Source organism: Hydra viridissima, unplaced genomic scaffold, assembly GCF_058129835.1.
Source record: "Hydra viridissima isolate aposymbiotic clone 2 unplaced genomic scaffold, HvirCarnegie_v1 scaffold_4, whole genome shotgun sequence".
NCBI lineage: Eukaryota > Metazoa > Cnidaria > Hydrozoa > Anthoathecata > Hydridae > Hydra > Hydra viridissima.
In genome coordinates, this window is record NW_028324303.1 from 17894641 (window position 1) to 17908690 (window position 14050).

General features: G+C 33.6%; 2 pseudogenes across 1 annotated transcript; both read right to left on the bottom strand.

Moving 5' to 3' along the window:
• Positions 1 to 1021: 1021 nt before the first annotated feature.
• On the bottom strand, positions 1022 to 4451 carry LOC149890231 (uncharacterized; annotated as a pseudogene).
• Positions 4452 to 10345: 5894 nt separating this feature from the next.
• LOC149890232 (uncharacterized) lies at positions 10346 to 13836 on the bottom strand (annotated as a pseudogene). The gene is made up of 3 exons (XR_016451500.1): positions 11130 to 13836; positions 10782 to 10998; positions 10346 to 10638 (listed from the first exon to the last, which is right to left on the bottom strand). The product of XR_016451500.1 is annotated as an uncharacterized LOC149890232 (transcript).
• Positions 13837 to 14050: the final 214 nt, after the last annotated feature.

Genomic DNA, 14050 nt, shown 5'->3' on the forward strand with positions numbered 1-14050 from the left:
CGATGAACGAAGTGGCACTGTGTTCAATGCTCTGAAAGAACTTCAATGCAATCATCCTTTTTGTGCTGCAACAACATCTGATATTTCAAGAGAAACTAGAATATGCAAATCAAGTGTTTACACTTTGCTGCGACATCATTTGCATCACTATCCTTACAAGTTGCGTTTAACACAGGCCATAACAGCAGCTGACAAGATTGCACCTGTCAATTTTTTCAAAAAAAAAAGTTGAAAATCAGTATCTCTTACCGAACATCCTTTGGAGTGATGAGACATATTTTTACATGGGCGGTTATGTTCACAGACACAATTGTGTCATTTGGGTTGATAGAAAACTTTCTAAAACATTACCAAAGATGCTCCATGCAGATAAAAAATTTGTGTTTGGGTGGGTTTTATAGCCTCATTTTCGCAATCATTTTTCTTTGAGGATACTGTAACATGAGAAAATTATCCAGACATGCTAGAGACTCCCGTTCTCCCACAATTGCGTGAAAAACGTAAATTATCCTCAACAGTTTTTCAGCACGATGGTGCACCTCCTCATTAGAAGTGCTGGAGGAGCACTTCCATGAATGTGTCATTGGTCGTAGATTTGATTTCAATTGGTCTGCCAGATTACCAGATCTTAATCTCTTAGATTTTTATTTCTGGAGTGTGATTAAATCAAGAGTTTATCGAAGAGGTGGTGTCCAAAACATGAATGAATTAAGAGAAGAATTTTAGAGGTTATATCTGATGTATCACAGGATGAATTATTGGTTTCTGTGACCGACGTTTTTCATCGATGTGAATTGGTTGTACAAGTTGATGGAGGTATTATTGAACATGTAAAATAAAACCTCCAAGAGTGGTTATAATTATGAAATTTTGTTGTATATATGTTTTAATGAAATGTTTAAGATATTGTTTATTTATTCTTTTCGGTATTTAATAAACGTACTGTATATACATATGAATATATGTAATTATATTTATATATATACAAAAGAATATATATACATATATATATATTAGGGTGGCCCTTATATGATGATAAAAAATTAAATAAGAGCAATGTTAAGTCTGACCATTTTAAATGGTTCCATTTCATACAAAAAAATTATGTGTAAAGTTTCATAAAAAAATATTAATATTTAGAGGTGGCTCAACGCCGTCAAAGTTTTCTCATATACGAATTTTTGATGTCTGTGACAGAATTCAGCACATTTTGCCATCAGTTTCATACAGAAAATTAATTCTAACTACTAAAAACAGTTCTTAATTACAGAGACAAACACAGAAACAATAGAATACACAAAGTTACACATCTTCACTTAGTTGAACTAGTTAATTGTGAAGTAAGGTGGATTTTTTCACATTCGGAAAGTTTGCCCGGTTCTGTTCGATAACCTGCAGAGCATATTGCAGCTGTTCTTCGCTTTTAAATCGGCCAGACTTTGTTGCATCTTGGATCAAGGCAACTCCTCGTTCTGCATGGTTGTTTGTTACTGCCTAGGATTTCACGATTGCCTCTGCAACCTTGAAGTCATCTCTCCTGTTCCATGATTCAGGATCTTCGGCCAGGAATCCATCTGGCATGCCCAGAATAGAAAACAGGTTTCTGCTTCTTTTTGAGACAAAATCAGGAAGCGTCTTTTGTTGTACTGTCGCCAAGTCCACCACGACACGCTTCAAAGGTACTTCTTCTCCTTCCTGTTCTAATGATCTTTTAACAATTTCGCGTTTCGTAGTGAAATCCACTTCTGGATCGAAGAGGCTGAAAAGGATCAAATCTTCTGACAGGTACCAAAGATGGCCCGCAAGCTTGCGTGATGTTGCGGCACCAATATCTTGATCAGGGTAAACCTGGAGTTGTTGAATAAGTTGTAGATCATTCCTAGCGGCTTTGTAAGCCAGAGGCGCCAAAAACCAGAACGTGATATAAACCTTTGCAAGAAATATGTTCACACGTAGGAGGCCACGAGACTCTCGCAAGGTCAGCTTAAACTGTGATCGAAACAGCCAAACCTTTATACTGTAAATGGCTTTCGCCATCCATCGAGCTTGATGCATTGACCCAGGCGCTCGAAAATTCTTCCAATCTGTAGGCTTTCTTCCTAAAAAGATGAGCATCAGTTTGAGCAGCTCGCGATAGTCATCTCGTGGCTGATGATCTTGCAGCTGCTGTTCACAGAAAACAATGATTACATGTTTGACTTCGGAGAGTTCAGCTGAGGCAACATCATCCGAAAAGGCATCTTCATAACTTTCCTGGTCAAAGGATGACCACTGTGCTTGAAATCGTTTGAAAACGAGTATTTCCGGAGCTGTATTTCTGGGTCCCATACAGACACAAAAAGCAGCAGCCAATACCAGTTCCATGATGTGATGTCGACAACCAAAGTGCAGTAGAGGCCGCCCTAGTAGCTGTTCGAGAAGAACGCAAGCGCCAGACAGCCGACCGGTGTTGGAAGAGGTTGTATCGAAACACATACCATGGACAAAGTTTTCCAGCTCCCATTTTCGGATAGCATCATAGACTGCTTTGGCCTCGTCTTGTCCAGTGCCTAAAAAGTAATTTATAGTAGTCTTTATTAAAGTTTGTCTGACATGATTTCACATTCACATTTCATAATAATAAATGATTTCGAAATTTATAAAAACATTTAACTAAAATAAAAGTAGGCATATATATTATACCATTATATATTATACCATTATGTATTACCTGCAGGAATCTTTGGAATATCCAAAAGCTTTGTCTTCCCCATTGTTGTGACAAGAATGGGCAACCTATCCACCTTCTCTGTTCCAGTCAGATCTTGCATCAGCTTGCCATCCCAGTGTACTGTAAGAGCAGTATTTGGCTTGAAATGTTGAATGATTCCGGAGGCAATTTGCTGTCGGTGTTTCCGACGGAGTCGTTGGATGGTTGATCTATTCAAAGCGAGTGATTCAGCGTCTTGTCCAAGAGCCCTCGAAGCCTCAACGATGACCATCATAGCATCTATCAAGCATAGATGCCAGCTGTGGTGAAACAACACTTTGGCGTCCTCGCTTTCGTGATGAAGAAGAAGGAGTAACAGTACTTGTGCTTAGAACTGGATCCTCATCTTCAGGTTTAGACTGACTTTCTTCTGAATCAGCGCTGCTGCTCTCCAACACAGCTTTATCTAGCAAGGTGTTTTTATCAAGTTGAGATCGATGTACTCTCTTTTGCAATATCTGCTTTCTCTCATTCTGCTTTTTTTGTTGTTGAAGCAGAACCTTATCGATTCCGCCCATGCAGCCAGGTCGTCCCTTTTTTCTTTGAGATTCCAGAAAGACCTTATCTTCTTGATTCTCAATTAGCTCCATGGCGTCAGCATGTGCAATGTCGAACAGTTCTTCTATTGCGGCTGAAAATACGGTTTCATTTGTTTGTTGAGTCTCGGTCTTGCGGCTCTTGTTTTTCTTTAGACTTTTCCACTCGAAGAATAATTGCTCAAGCTTTTTGATGGAATCTTGATGATGCCTGGTTGGAATTTTAGCTCGAAACCAGAAATCTTCAACTTTCTCAATAGCGTGGGTTGCAGCCTTTCGAATATCCTCTTTCAAAACATTGTGGAGATGTAGAAAGTGACCAAGAACCTGCTTCCCTGATGGCAATTTACTACCTTCAATTCTTTCAGCAGGGCTAACAAGATAAATTTGTGAACGCAATGCCATCTGAAAATGCCAAACAGATTTATACTAATCATCATAATATTATAACATAATATTAAACTATGCAATTTTTGGCATAAACAAATTACAAAATTACACATGCCATTGACATGCCATGCAATAATACAAAACGAAATCTACAGTCATACAGACTCCCTCATATAATTATATATATAACATAATATATTTTATAATTAAATTGACATACTAACCTTTGCTGATTGCTAATATCTGTGATTATTGATAACTATTAAATAGAAATTTTATTTTGATTAATTAACAAACAACAGTAGAAGAAGAAATTTATAATACAAGATGGCTACAAAGAACTAGCACAAGATTTATTTAAATATTATATAAGATGCCCAATAGGTGCTAATATTAAATTATATTACATGTTTAGTTTTGTTTACTGAAAAAAATGACTGAAGAAAATTATGAATTAATAAAATTACTGAGGAAAATTATAAATTATTTATTTAGATATATTGAAGAACATTTTTTTATGCGTTATTACCTTTATATTTATTATAATTTTATATTTAATTATTTTTTAGATTAGTACATTATTGAAACATGATATCTAGTTCAAATTATTGATTGAAATATATTTATTCATTTAATATTCAAAATCATTTATTGAAAAGAACCTGAAATTTTTTTTCGCCGATTTTGGTATTCTCACAAAACTAAAGCTTAGTTGAGCCACCTCTAAATATTGTTCAATCCTGCTCATATTTGGCCTGAATTATTTTTTTATATATTGGAACTCATTTGAGGGGTCAGACAATGATATTTTAAAACTTCAAAAATAAGGGCCACCCTAATATATATATATATATATATATATATATATATATATATATATATATATATATATATATATATATATATATATATATATATATATATATATATATATATATGAATATATATATATATGTGTGTATATATATATATATATAGTCATGTAAGTATATATACTAATTTGTATGCATTTTTATGTGTATATATATAAAATTTACATATATAAATTTGATTGGTACAAAGAGAAATTCCGATGCAGAGTCCACGTATTTTTTTTTGGCCAATTATTAAGAAAAAACACAACTTTGAAAGAAAAAACAATATCTTTTCTAAAATGAAATTTTGAATACAGGTAGTCTCAAAATTAATGAGAGGAAAGTGCAATAAAGTTTAAACGCACTAAATTTTTTTTATGGAAATATTTAAATATGGGATATGACCTCGTTGTTATTGATACATGGTTGTAATCGCCTTGGCATTGATTCAATCATATTTTCAATCATCTTAATTGGTATTTCAAACCACAACTTTGTTAGTTCTTTTTTTAGTATTTCGTGACAAGTTATTTGCTTTTATTTTAGTTGATAATCCATTCTGCTCCATAAACTTTCGATTAGGTTTAAGTCAGATAATCGTGCTGGCCAAGTCATGAGTATTACTTTCAACAAAATAATCGGTGATTGAATGCTGTGTATGGTACGGAGGATTGTCTTGTTCAATTAACCAGTTTTGATCAGCCTGGAATAAATCACAGCTATGGATAAGTGAATTTTCCAAAATGTCACGATACCCATACTGGTTCAATCTTCCTTCGTATATTTTATGACTGCCAATGCCTGAACCTGATATGCATACCCATGTACCGACAGAGCCATCGCCTTTGTGAATGTGGCTGTCTATGTGTTACTTCAAACATTTTTCCGTATTTTTGCAACAAACAAATCTCTTATTTTTTCTGTTAATAATTTCGAAATTAGACTCATCGCTAAAGATAATCATTTTCGATTGTTCCGCTGAATAATAAACGCTCTTTACAACATTTTTTTCGTTTTTGGCGATCGGTTAATGCATGGCCTATATTAACGGTCGTATATCTTATATTTTTGAGGGGGAAATTTAGAGACTGATTCTTGTTCGAAAAAATTGGCTGCACTAAATATCTTATTTTTAAAAAGCAGTTCAAAGCTTGTTTACTTATATTTCCTAAATATAAAAGTAGCAATTGGTGTTTATATTATATATTTATTCAAGACATATTCGGTATCAAAGACTTGAAGACATTTGGGTAATATTTGGAGATTTGTAGTCTTTGCTAAAATACCATGGTTAACTTATTGTTACAAAATTAAGCACTCCTGCAGTCCCCCCACCCCACCCCCACCCCCCAACCCCTTTTTTTTTTAATGATTGATTATGATAGAGAATTTTATGCTGATTCAGAAAAATATAAGCCTGAAAATTAACGGAAAGTGCTCTAATTCGAAGTCAAAGTTTTAAAAAACCTCACAAAAAACCCTCATTTTGCCATTTTGAGAATAACAAGTTAATGATGTTTTAGCCAGAAAAAGCAATACAAAAACAATATGGTTTTTACATTAAAATGTCGTTAAAGTACTTTTATCTTGTACAATTTGCGCAAGTTAAACCTATATTTATCTGGCGCAAACGATAAAATTCTTTCGTGCTAAATTACAGCATTGCAAAATCGAAATTAAAAAAGGAACTATTGCAAACCATTTTGTAGTCACTTTTCGTTGATTTTCAAGTATGTTTTAATATTTTTCTGAATCAGCATAAAATTCTCTATCATACTCTCGCGGAGGGACGGATAGGACGGACAGAGGAATGAATCCCCCACGTAAAAAAATGATTTCCCAAAAGAAAATGAACGACTTTTAAAACAGGTTTTATTATCAACATTTAAAAAATACATAAACATGATCCATTTATTGAAACAGATCCTCAAAAGCATTCCTCAATAAATCATTTTCATCGTGGTGCACCACTTCGTTTTCCATATGTTGATTGTCACCACCTTCTAAATCAAGGCTGTTGTTTTTCATCTTAATTCTCAATTGCACCTGCTTCCAAATTTGCATTGTTTTTCTCGACTGACTGATGTTCTTCATTTTGTTCATTTATAATTAATTTATCACTTTCACAATCAAATAATACATCTCTCTCATCTACCGGCTCCGTTTCACTAGTTTTGTATCCTTGCTTTCGTTTCACTCCTTTAGGAGGTGCAATTAGTCCCTGGGATCTTTCAATTTTCTTGGGCTTGGGATTAGCATCAGGTTTCTTCAAAATGCTTGAAGTATTTCTCTCACTTAGGCAAACACTCTTTCTGAAACAGGATAATCCTCGCTTGCGTCCAGAGCATTGGATACCCAAAGGGCCTTGAATCGACTAGTTAAATCAATCTCCAGCGAATTACAACTTTCTAGCAGCATTTACATCATCTGATGCCTGGATGGCAGTGGAATTTTCTTGGGGTCAGACCTTAATTGCTCCATCAGAAGGTTTTGCTCCAAATCTCGGTATTTAGCTTTTAAAGGGCTATGGAAATCTATATTGTTAATTTGAATATCCCTTGTGACACCACTTATTCCAACAAAAATGTAGCCTTTCTTCAGTAAGGCAGCTTTGATTTCTTGCATTATATGAACACTACAGTCATCTAGAACATAAATCCCGTAATTTTGATGTGTAAAAATATTGTGCCTGTTTGGTGGTTTAGCTACTGTACTCAGCATATGTTCTAGGAGATATGAACCTTTAGGTGCCCATTAAAACTTTACATCTTGAGGAGGAATAAGCTTCACCTGAACACCTTTGCTTTTAAACACAAATTCTGGTTTAAGTAAGACTTTAGGGTCACTGAAAATTTGAGTGTAAACAGTAATTCGTTCTCTTGAAAGAGAATAATTTTCTTTGAAGTATTTCTCCAAACCAGTGAAGTTCAAAGTCTTTGGGTAAAACTTTCATTCTGGTGGAGAGGCATTTGGTCACCATTCAGCACAGGTGGATTGACTCCAAAATTTTCAATTTTAAAGTATTTTCGTACAGTTCAAATGTTTTTCAGGTATTCAAATATTCTTTCTTCGCGGTCTGTCTGCATTATTTGAAAGCGTTTTTTAGAATGGCGCAGACTGACACCATACTCACTCATCCAGTTATTCATCCAACGGTTGGAGAAAGTAATTTTCTCATCTTCTGCATTGCGTGGTAAACATTTTCCTGGCAAAACGTGCTTTAAGGGTTCCAAGAATGTCTACAAACCACTCAAATAAAACTTGTCTGACATCTGGGATGGTTAATTTTTGTCCTCCTCCTGCTTGACAGTTCTTTGATTTGCTTGGAGGGTAGTGATCGACCGGAATTCAGTTCGGATCCGGTTTCCGGCCAAAATTACGATCGGAACCGAAATTCCGGTTTCGGTTCCGGGTATATTTAAGATTTCGGTTCCGGCCGGATTTCCGGTTCAAAACGCTATCGGAAATATATATTATAAAGCTTTATTTAGCATAATACCGATATTATCATTTTAATAAAAATAATTAAAAATTTTTCTAAATTAGTAGTTAAGCTTGAGCATTAATGTAAATAAAACTTGACTTTGTTTGAAAACTAATTAATTTTCTTGTTTAAATTAATTTTAAATTAATATTCATATCTTGTAATGTTTTTATCGCTATTATTTGAGCTGAACTTACACCATTCTGATTCTTACCAGCTCATTTTCTTAAACATATTGTCATGATCCAAATGGACAATTTTGAACCTCCTAAAGATGAATTTGCTCCTGCAGCTCAAAGTCTGACGACAATGAAAAAAAATTCCATCTTTTTCGCACATTCTAAAAATTATTGCAATCTCGAACAGGGGAAAATGATTAATGTGCATTTTGGCAATCCAAAAAATCATTTAAGTGTTGAATGATATTTAGGATTGTCCGATTGCTTTTCTGTGCCTTGGGTTTAGGAAAAACTTTAAAAAAATGTAAAATTTTAATTATTTTTACTACATTAACTTTTGTTTAGATAAAAACTAACTTTTAAAAATATATTACTTATTTTCGGTTCCGGTTTCTGTTCCTGTTCCGGTTTGGATTAATTTTCGGTTCCGGTTACTGTTAGAAATATTTAGAATCTATTACCGGTTTGGTTCTGGTTCCGGCAAAATCTCTGTTTCGGTCGATCACTATTGGAGGGGCAGTTACAGCATCTTCATCTGCCTCAACTTAGCTTAGAAATCTTTTCCCAAGTTTTAGGTCTTTTGTTAATGTGTGATTATCATGTTTAACGTCTTTAAGGTCTGAATAAAACACAGCTCTTGCAACGTAACCTCCACGTGGCAATGTTTTAAAGTGTTTTCAACTTTTTTTACTATAGCTCACTCTTTGGGAGTTTTCAAAACCGATAACTCGTACCCTTTTTTGTAATTTTTGCAAACTTTGCCTAAAGTATTTTTTCTCCTTAAGTATATTTATCTCGGTGAGTTCGTGAAAACTTCCGATCTGACGCCATGTTACAATAGAAGTATTTTTTATAAGTAATTTCAATTTATCGTCAGCTTATAATTTTTAGTTTTGAGTTTTTAGTTTTTTTGTTAATAACAAATAAATAATAAAGAGAAGAGAACGTGAAATTGGTTGAGTTGTATTTTATGTACGTGAGCTAAAAAAGTAAAAAGCGCAACTTTGGGGATTTAACAGAAAAGCGCTTAATTATAGCATAATTATGTAACAATTGTAAAATACTGAAATGTTTTTTAATTTAATTGAATACTTCGAAGTTAAAAGTTTTTTATTATCAATTTTTTGATTTTTTTTTTTTTTTAAATTTACGCAAACTCTATAAGTTAACATGAGAAGTTTAAGAGCCATTGTCTGAGAAATGTAGGCAAAGTCTGGAAGTGATGTCTTCAAATTGTACTCATTTTTAGATATTTTGTAAAATACAATGAAAATGGGCCACTGGTAAATTTTTTTTCAAAAATTTTTATTAATTACGGAGATATTGGGTCCCAAATTTTGGCCCGTTTTGAGAAAATTTTGCGCATGGAGTGCAATTGCTACTTTGAGGAGTAGTTTTTTTTTTTTTTTTCAGTTTTACATTTAATTAGTCGTAATATAATAAAGTCTGTGATATATGCTCTCATAATACAACAAAATCCATGACATGTGTTCTCGTAATACATCAAAATCCGAGATATATTATTTCGTGATGCAATTAAATCCGTGATATATAGACTAATTTAAATAAAAACTTGGTATCTGATAGAATATTGTCTAGAAATCGTGGTCCGAAACCACAACATTTGAAATTTTACCCTAACTTTGAGCTCTAATATCTCTTAAGGCCAATACTTGCACGTAGTTGTTTTAGGTGTTTTTGAAAGACACTAAGACATACATTGATTTTTTGAAACAAAAACCATGTGCATGCAAGGACCTGGGAAGGAGTAACCTGCCAAAAATCGCTTTTTGCGTTCAACGCGCTTTGATAGATTACCCATAATAACTGTGGCCTTAGGTCCACCATGAACAGTATAAGTTATTTATTTTCCTTAAATATGCATCTTCCAATATATGAAAAAAAATCCATGTGCTCTGGTGATAAAAAACCTACAGAAGTCCTAGAAGTAGCCTTATTTTGCCAATTTTTTAACTAAAAAAATACCCTAGCAACGGTATAGATATACTTAGCAACGGCTACTTTACAGCCATATCAATTAGTGCTGCTATTAAAAATTTTAATATAATACTTTTTTATAAAGAAACTGTACAAGAGAACTTGAAAAAAAATTTTTTTTTTAACTTTATCAATGAAAGAAAGAACCATTAAACTTCAAGATCAACGTTTTTTCCGTTTAAAACTGATGGGAAATACAGTTTTCTAAGAATCACCAAAAAAATATAATAAATTTATTAATGGCCGATCTGATCTCCACGTTGTCAATATCGTCTGTTGAGAGTGAATAATCTCCTCTTTGATTAGTTGGTGTTGGTGCATCAATCTTACAAACAACGTCAAGAGACGAACATTGGAGAATATTTTCTTTGGTTGGCCACTTGAAGCAGTTCTTTCCAGGTGTAACAGAATATTCCATACAAGAAACATATATATCATCATCATTGACCTAATGGTTGAGGTAAAGTAACGTTTAATCATTGCTGCTTCCTAAATATTCCTTGAAATTAATTAATATGGTTAATAAACCAATAATTTTGTAATAGATCTCAATACACAAAAATACAATATTATAGTGTTAAAACTTCTTACATTTTTAATTATTGCAGGATACCATTGCATAAAGTATGGAACAACAATCCAATCACCAATTTGAAAATCAGCTGCTAACTCCTTTGCAATCAACTGAATATCATTGTTTTCAAGTGCGTCTTTCATATCAACAGTTTCATCAATCACATCATCAGTTAAGTTAATCTCTTCACAAAAAGTGGTTGCCAACCTTCCTGTTCTTTTTTGCTTACTCCATCTAAAAAATTACATTTGAAGGATAAAGGAAATTGCTAAATATTTATCTCAAGTCCCAAGAAAAGAAAAAAAGTCACATTTTTTAGCATACATACTTTGGGTATTTGTAAATATACAAGTTAATTTACTTGCCTACAGAATAATGATCGAATTTGTTGAGTTGTCACATATTCACTTGGCTTTAACATTGTCCTCAGCTGTTAGTGAACTTGCTCTGGATTCATTTTCTTCCCACATTCTTCTCCAGCCATAAACATCTGCATTAGCAATGTTTTTTGCTTTGAAGAATATCTAAATACTTTTCTTTTTGGTAATGCCCATCCAGTGATGTTTGTGAAGTTTTCAATCCCTTGTTTAATGATAGAATGGGATAATAGAAGGTGATCAGAAGAATTAAGGTTCGAATTTAGGTTCATTTTGTTGACATAGGAAAGTCTTGCTCTGTCTACCATAGATTTTGCCACAGATTGAGAAGTGTGGTTTTCTGAAAGTATATGCTCTGCTAATAATTCAGTATCATAAAATGATTCAGCACAACCAATTTGTGTACAAAACTTAAGAGTGTTAACACTTCTATCAACACGTTTTTTTTTGGAAACTGATGGCGCAGTATAACTTTTGCAAGTTGAACTATAGGGCTTAACAATTTGAACTGAAGAATGGAATGTCACATTAGTATAGTTCCATTTTTTACCTTTTCCAATTCAGAAGTATCTCCACATTATCATGTGATCAGAGAAAAACTGAAAAGAATGATAACTGTTAATGTTGGGAATCAGATTTGTTCCTGATAAAGTAGAAGCTTTGGAGTCTATTGTAATTACAGCGACATCAGCATTTTGAATTCCATTGCCATAATGAAGAGCCTCATAAATATTTTCTGCAGTCAACATATTGTTTCCAGCATCAATAAAACTCCTTATGACACATTTCGCTCCTGCTGACTCTCTGTCACATTGATCTTTTCCACGTGACGGCTCATTGTAATCATACCTTTTAAGAAAGAAATTTTTTGCTTTGCAAACTTTGTAAAGAGCTTCTAAGTAGAAGTTGCCATGATAAGATGATGCATTATCTGACTTAGCATAAAGGTTTTTTAAACAAGGAAAATCATTTCGAACTTTGGTTAAAACAACATCAGCGAAACAGAGTACATCAACAAGGCTTTGCTGACAGCTATAGACAGTAGTGAAATAGACTTTTTTTTTCATTTGACCATTTTCATGGAAGAAGAAGACATCAACATGTAGAGTCATTCCTTTCTTCCCGAAATAATCCTTTTGGCTTTCACGGAATTTAGCTGGCAAAATTTTCTGACAAAAATCTTTCAGCCAAAAACCAGTTTCCTCATCAAGTTGCTCAAAAGCCATTATTTTGGCCATTTTTTGTTGTGCATCACGTATTTGATGCTTCATATAGGCTTCAACATCTTCAGTAGCCACATTTAAATCATATAGAAGATCTTCATCTTTACTTTCTATAACTAACTCACGAACCTGGTTGATTGCTGAAATGAGGTTTGCACAGTCAAAACATTGTTCATTTTCAGCAGCTATAAAGGGTTGATTCAAGTCTGGATCTATATCTGAAAGAGCAAAAGAAGTAGAGTGACTATGCAAAGTGGAACTTTCACTACACTTGATAGGATAATTACTCTTCAAATACCTTTTACCCTTTTCAAGGAACTTAGTAATATTTTTATACTTCCACTTTTCAGAAATAGCAATCAAAGTTTGAAACCCATCCATACCAGCTGCCGTGACATCATCAAGACCAGCCAAAGCTTTCCTTTGAGAAGGTTTTATTCTACGAAGAATTCTCCATAAAGAAGTATCGGACATAGGGAGATAATTACTTTCTTGGCAAACTTCTTTATAAAATGTGATTGTATGGCTAAACTTCATCATTAAAATGGAATTAGCCACTTTTTTTTCCTCTCCATTGTCAAACTTTATTTTATTTACACCATAAGCTACATCTTGCAGCAAACCTCGACAAAACATAAATTCTAAAAAATGTTCTATTTTTTCCTGTGGCATTCAGCATATGTTTACCTTTTCCTTTTTTGGTATGGAAAATTCTCTGTTTTGTTTTTGCAACTTGCGTGCTTTTTCAATTTGATGTTTTTTGCAATTAAAGATTTTCATTAATGCTTCTTTAGTGTACTTTTTATGGTTAATAACTGAAAGCAAAAAAATTTGTCCTACAGAATCGCTTTCTTGAAACATCTTAACTGGTACAACAAGGTCTTCTGGAACCAATTGTGTTGAACCATTTTCATCCTCATTGTGTAACACTTGAGAAATTAGTGCCTCTGATTGATCTGGTGCAATTGCTTCAGCAAATATTTTCTCAAGCTGCATTTTAAATTTTTCAAATTTCTTCTTAACTTTCTGTTTGGTTCCTGGGGTTAAGTCTTCTATTCACTTTTGCTTTATCTGAAAGGACAGTGGACTTGCTCTAAATGTTTCACACAAAGAGCTAGCTGCTTTTTTTGATTCTTCGATAGTTTCATCTGAAATGATTGTTATATCTGGAACATATATGTCATCAGCAGGAAAGCAAGACTTTATTGGTGTTGGAGCTGGTTCTAAGATGTCAATATTGTTACCTGTAGAAATACTTTTTAGGTGGCTGAAGCAAAATACGGCTCCAACAGGAAGTGATAAATTCTTTTTACTATAAGCAGCAAGGGTGTTCAAAGGGACGGATCTAATTTTTGGTGCTTTTTTACCGATTTGAAATTCATGTATTGGGTGTTGACAACTGTTTGTCTGCTTCCAGCCAATACCAAAAGAATAACAATGGTACGCACATAATGAGTAATAGCGTAAAAGATAAGCTTGTAGCCGGCTATCAATCAAGGTTTTTTCATTCACTGGTTTATCGGTAGTAGCTATAAAACAGTAACGTTAGATTTTCCGCCTATGGAGTTAGAAATCCTGTTTCTTTTAATAAAAAAGCAAATAATGCTCTAATATTATTCATACCTTTAAAGGTTGTAAATGATTAGTTATGTCAGCAGTTAATTCATTAACTTGAAAGATTCCATC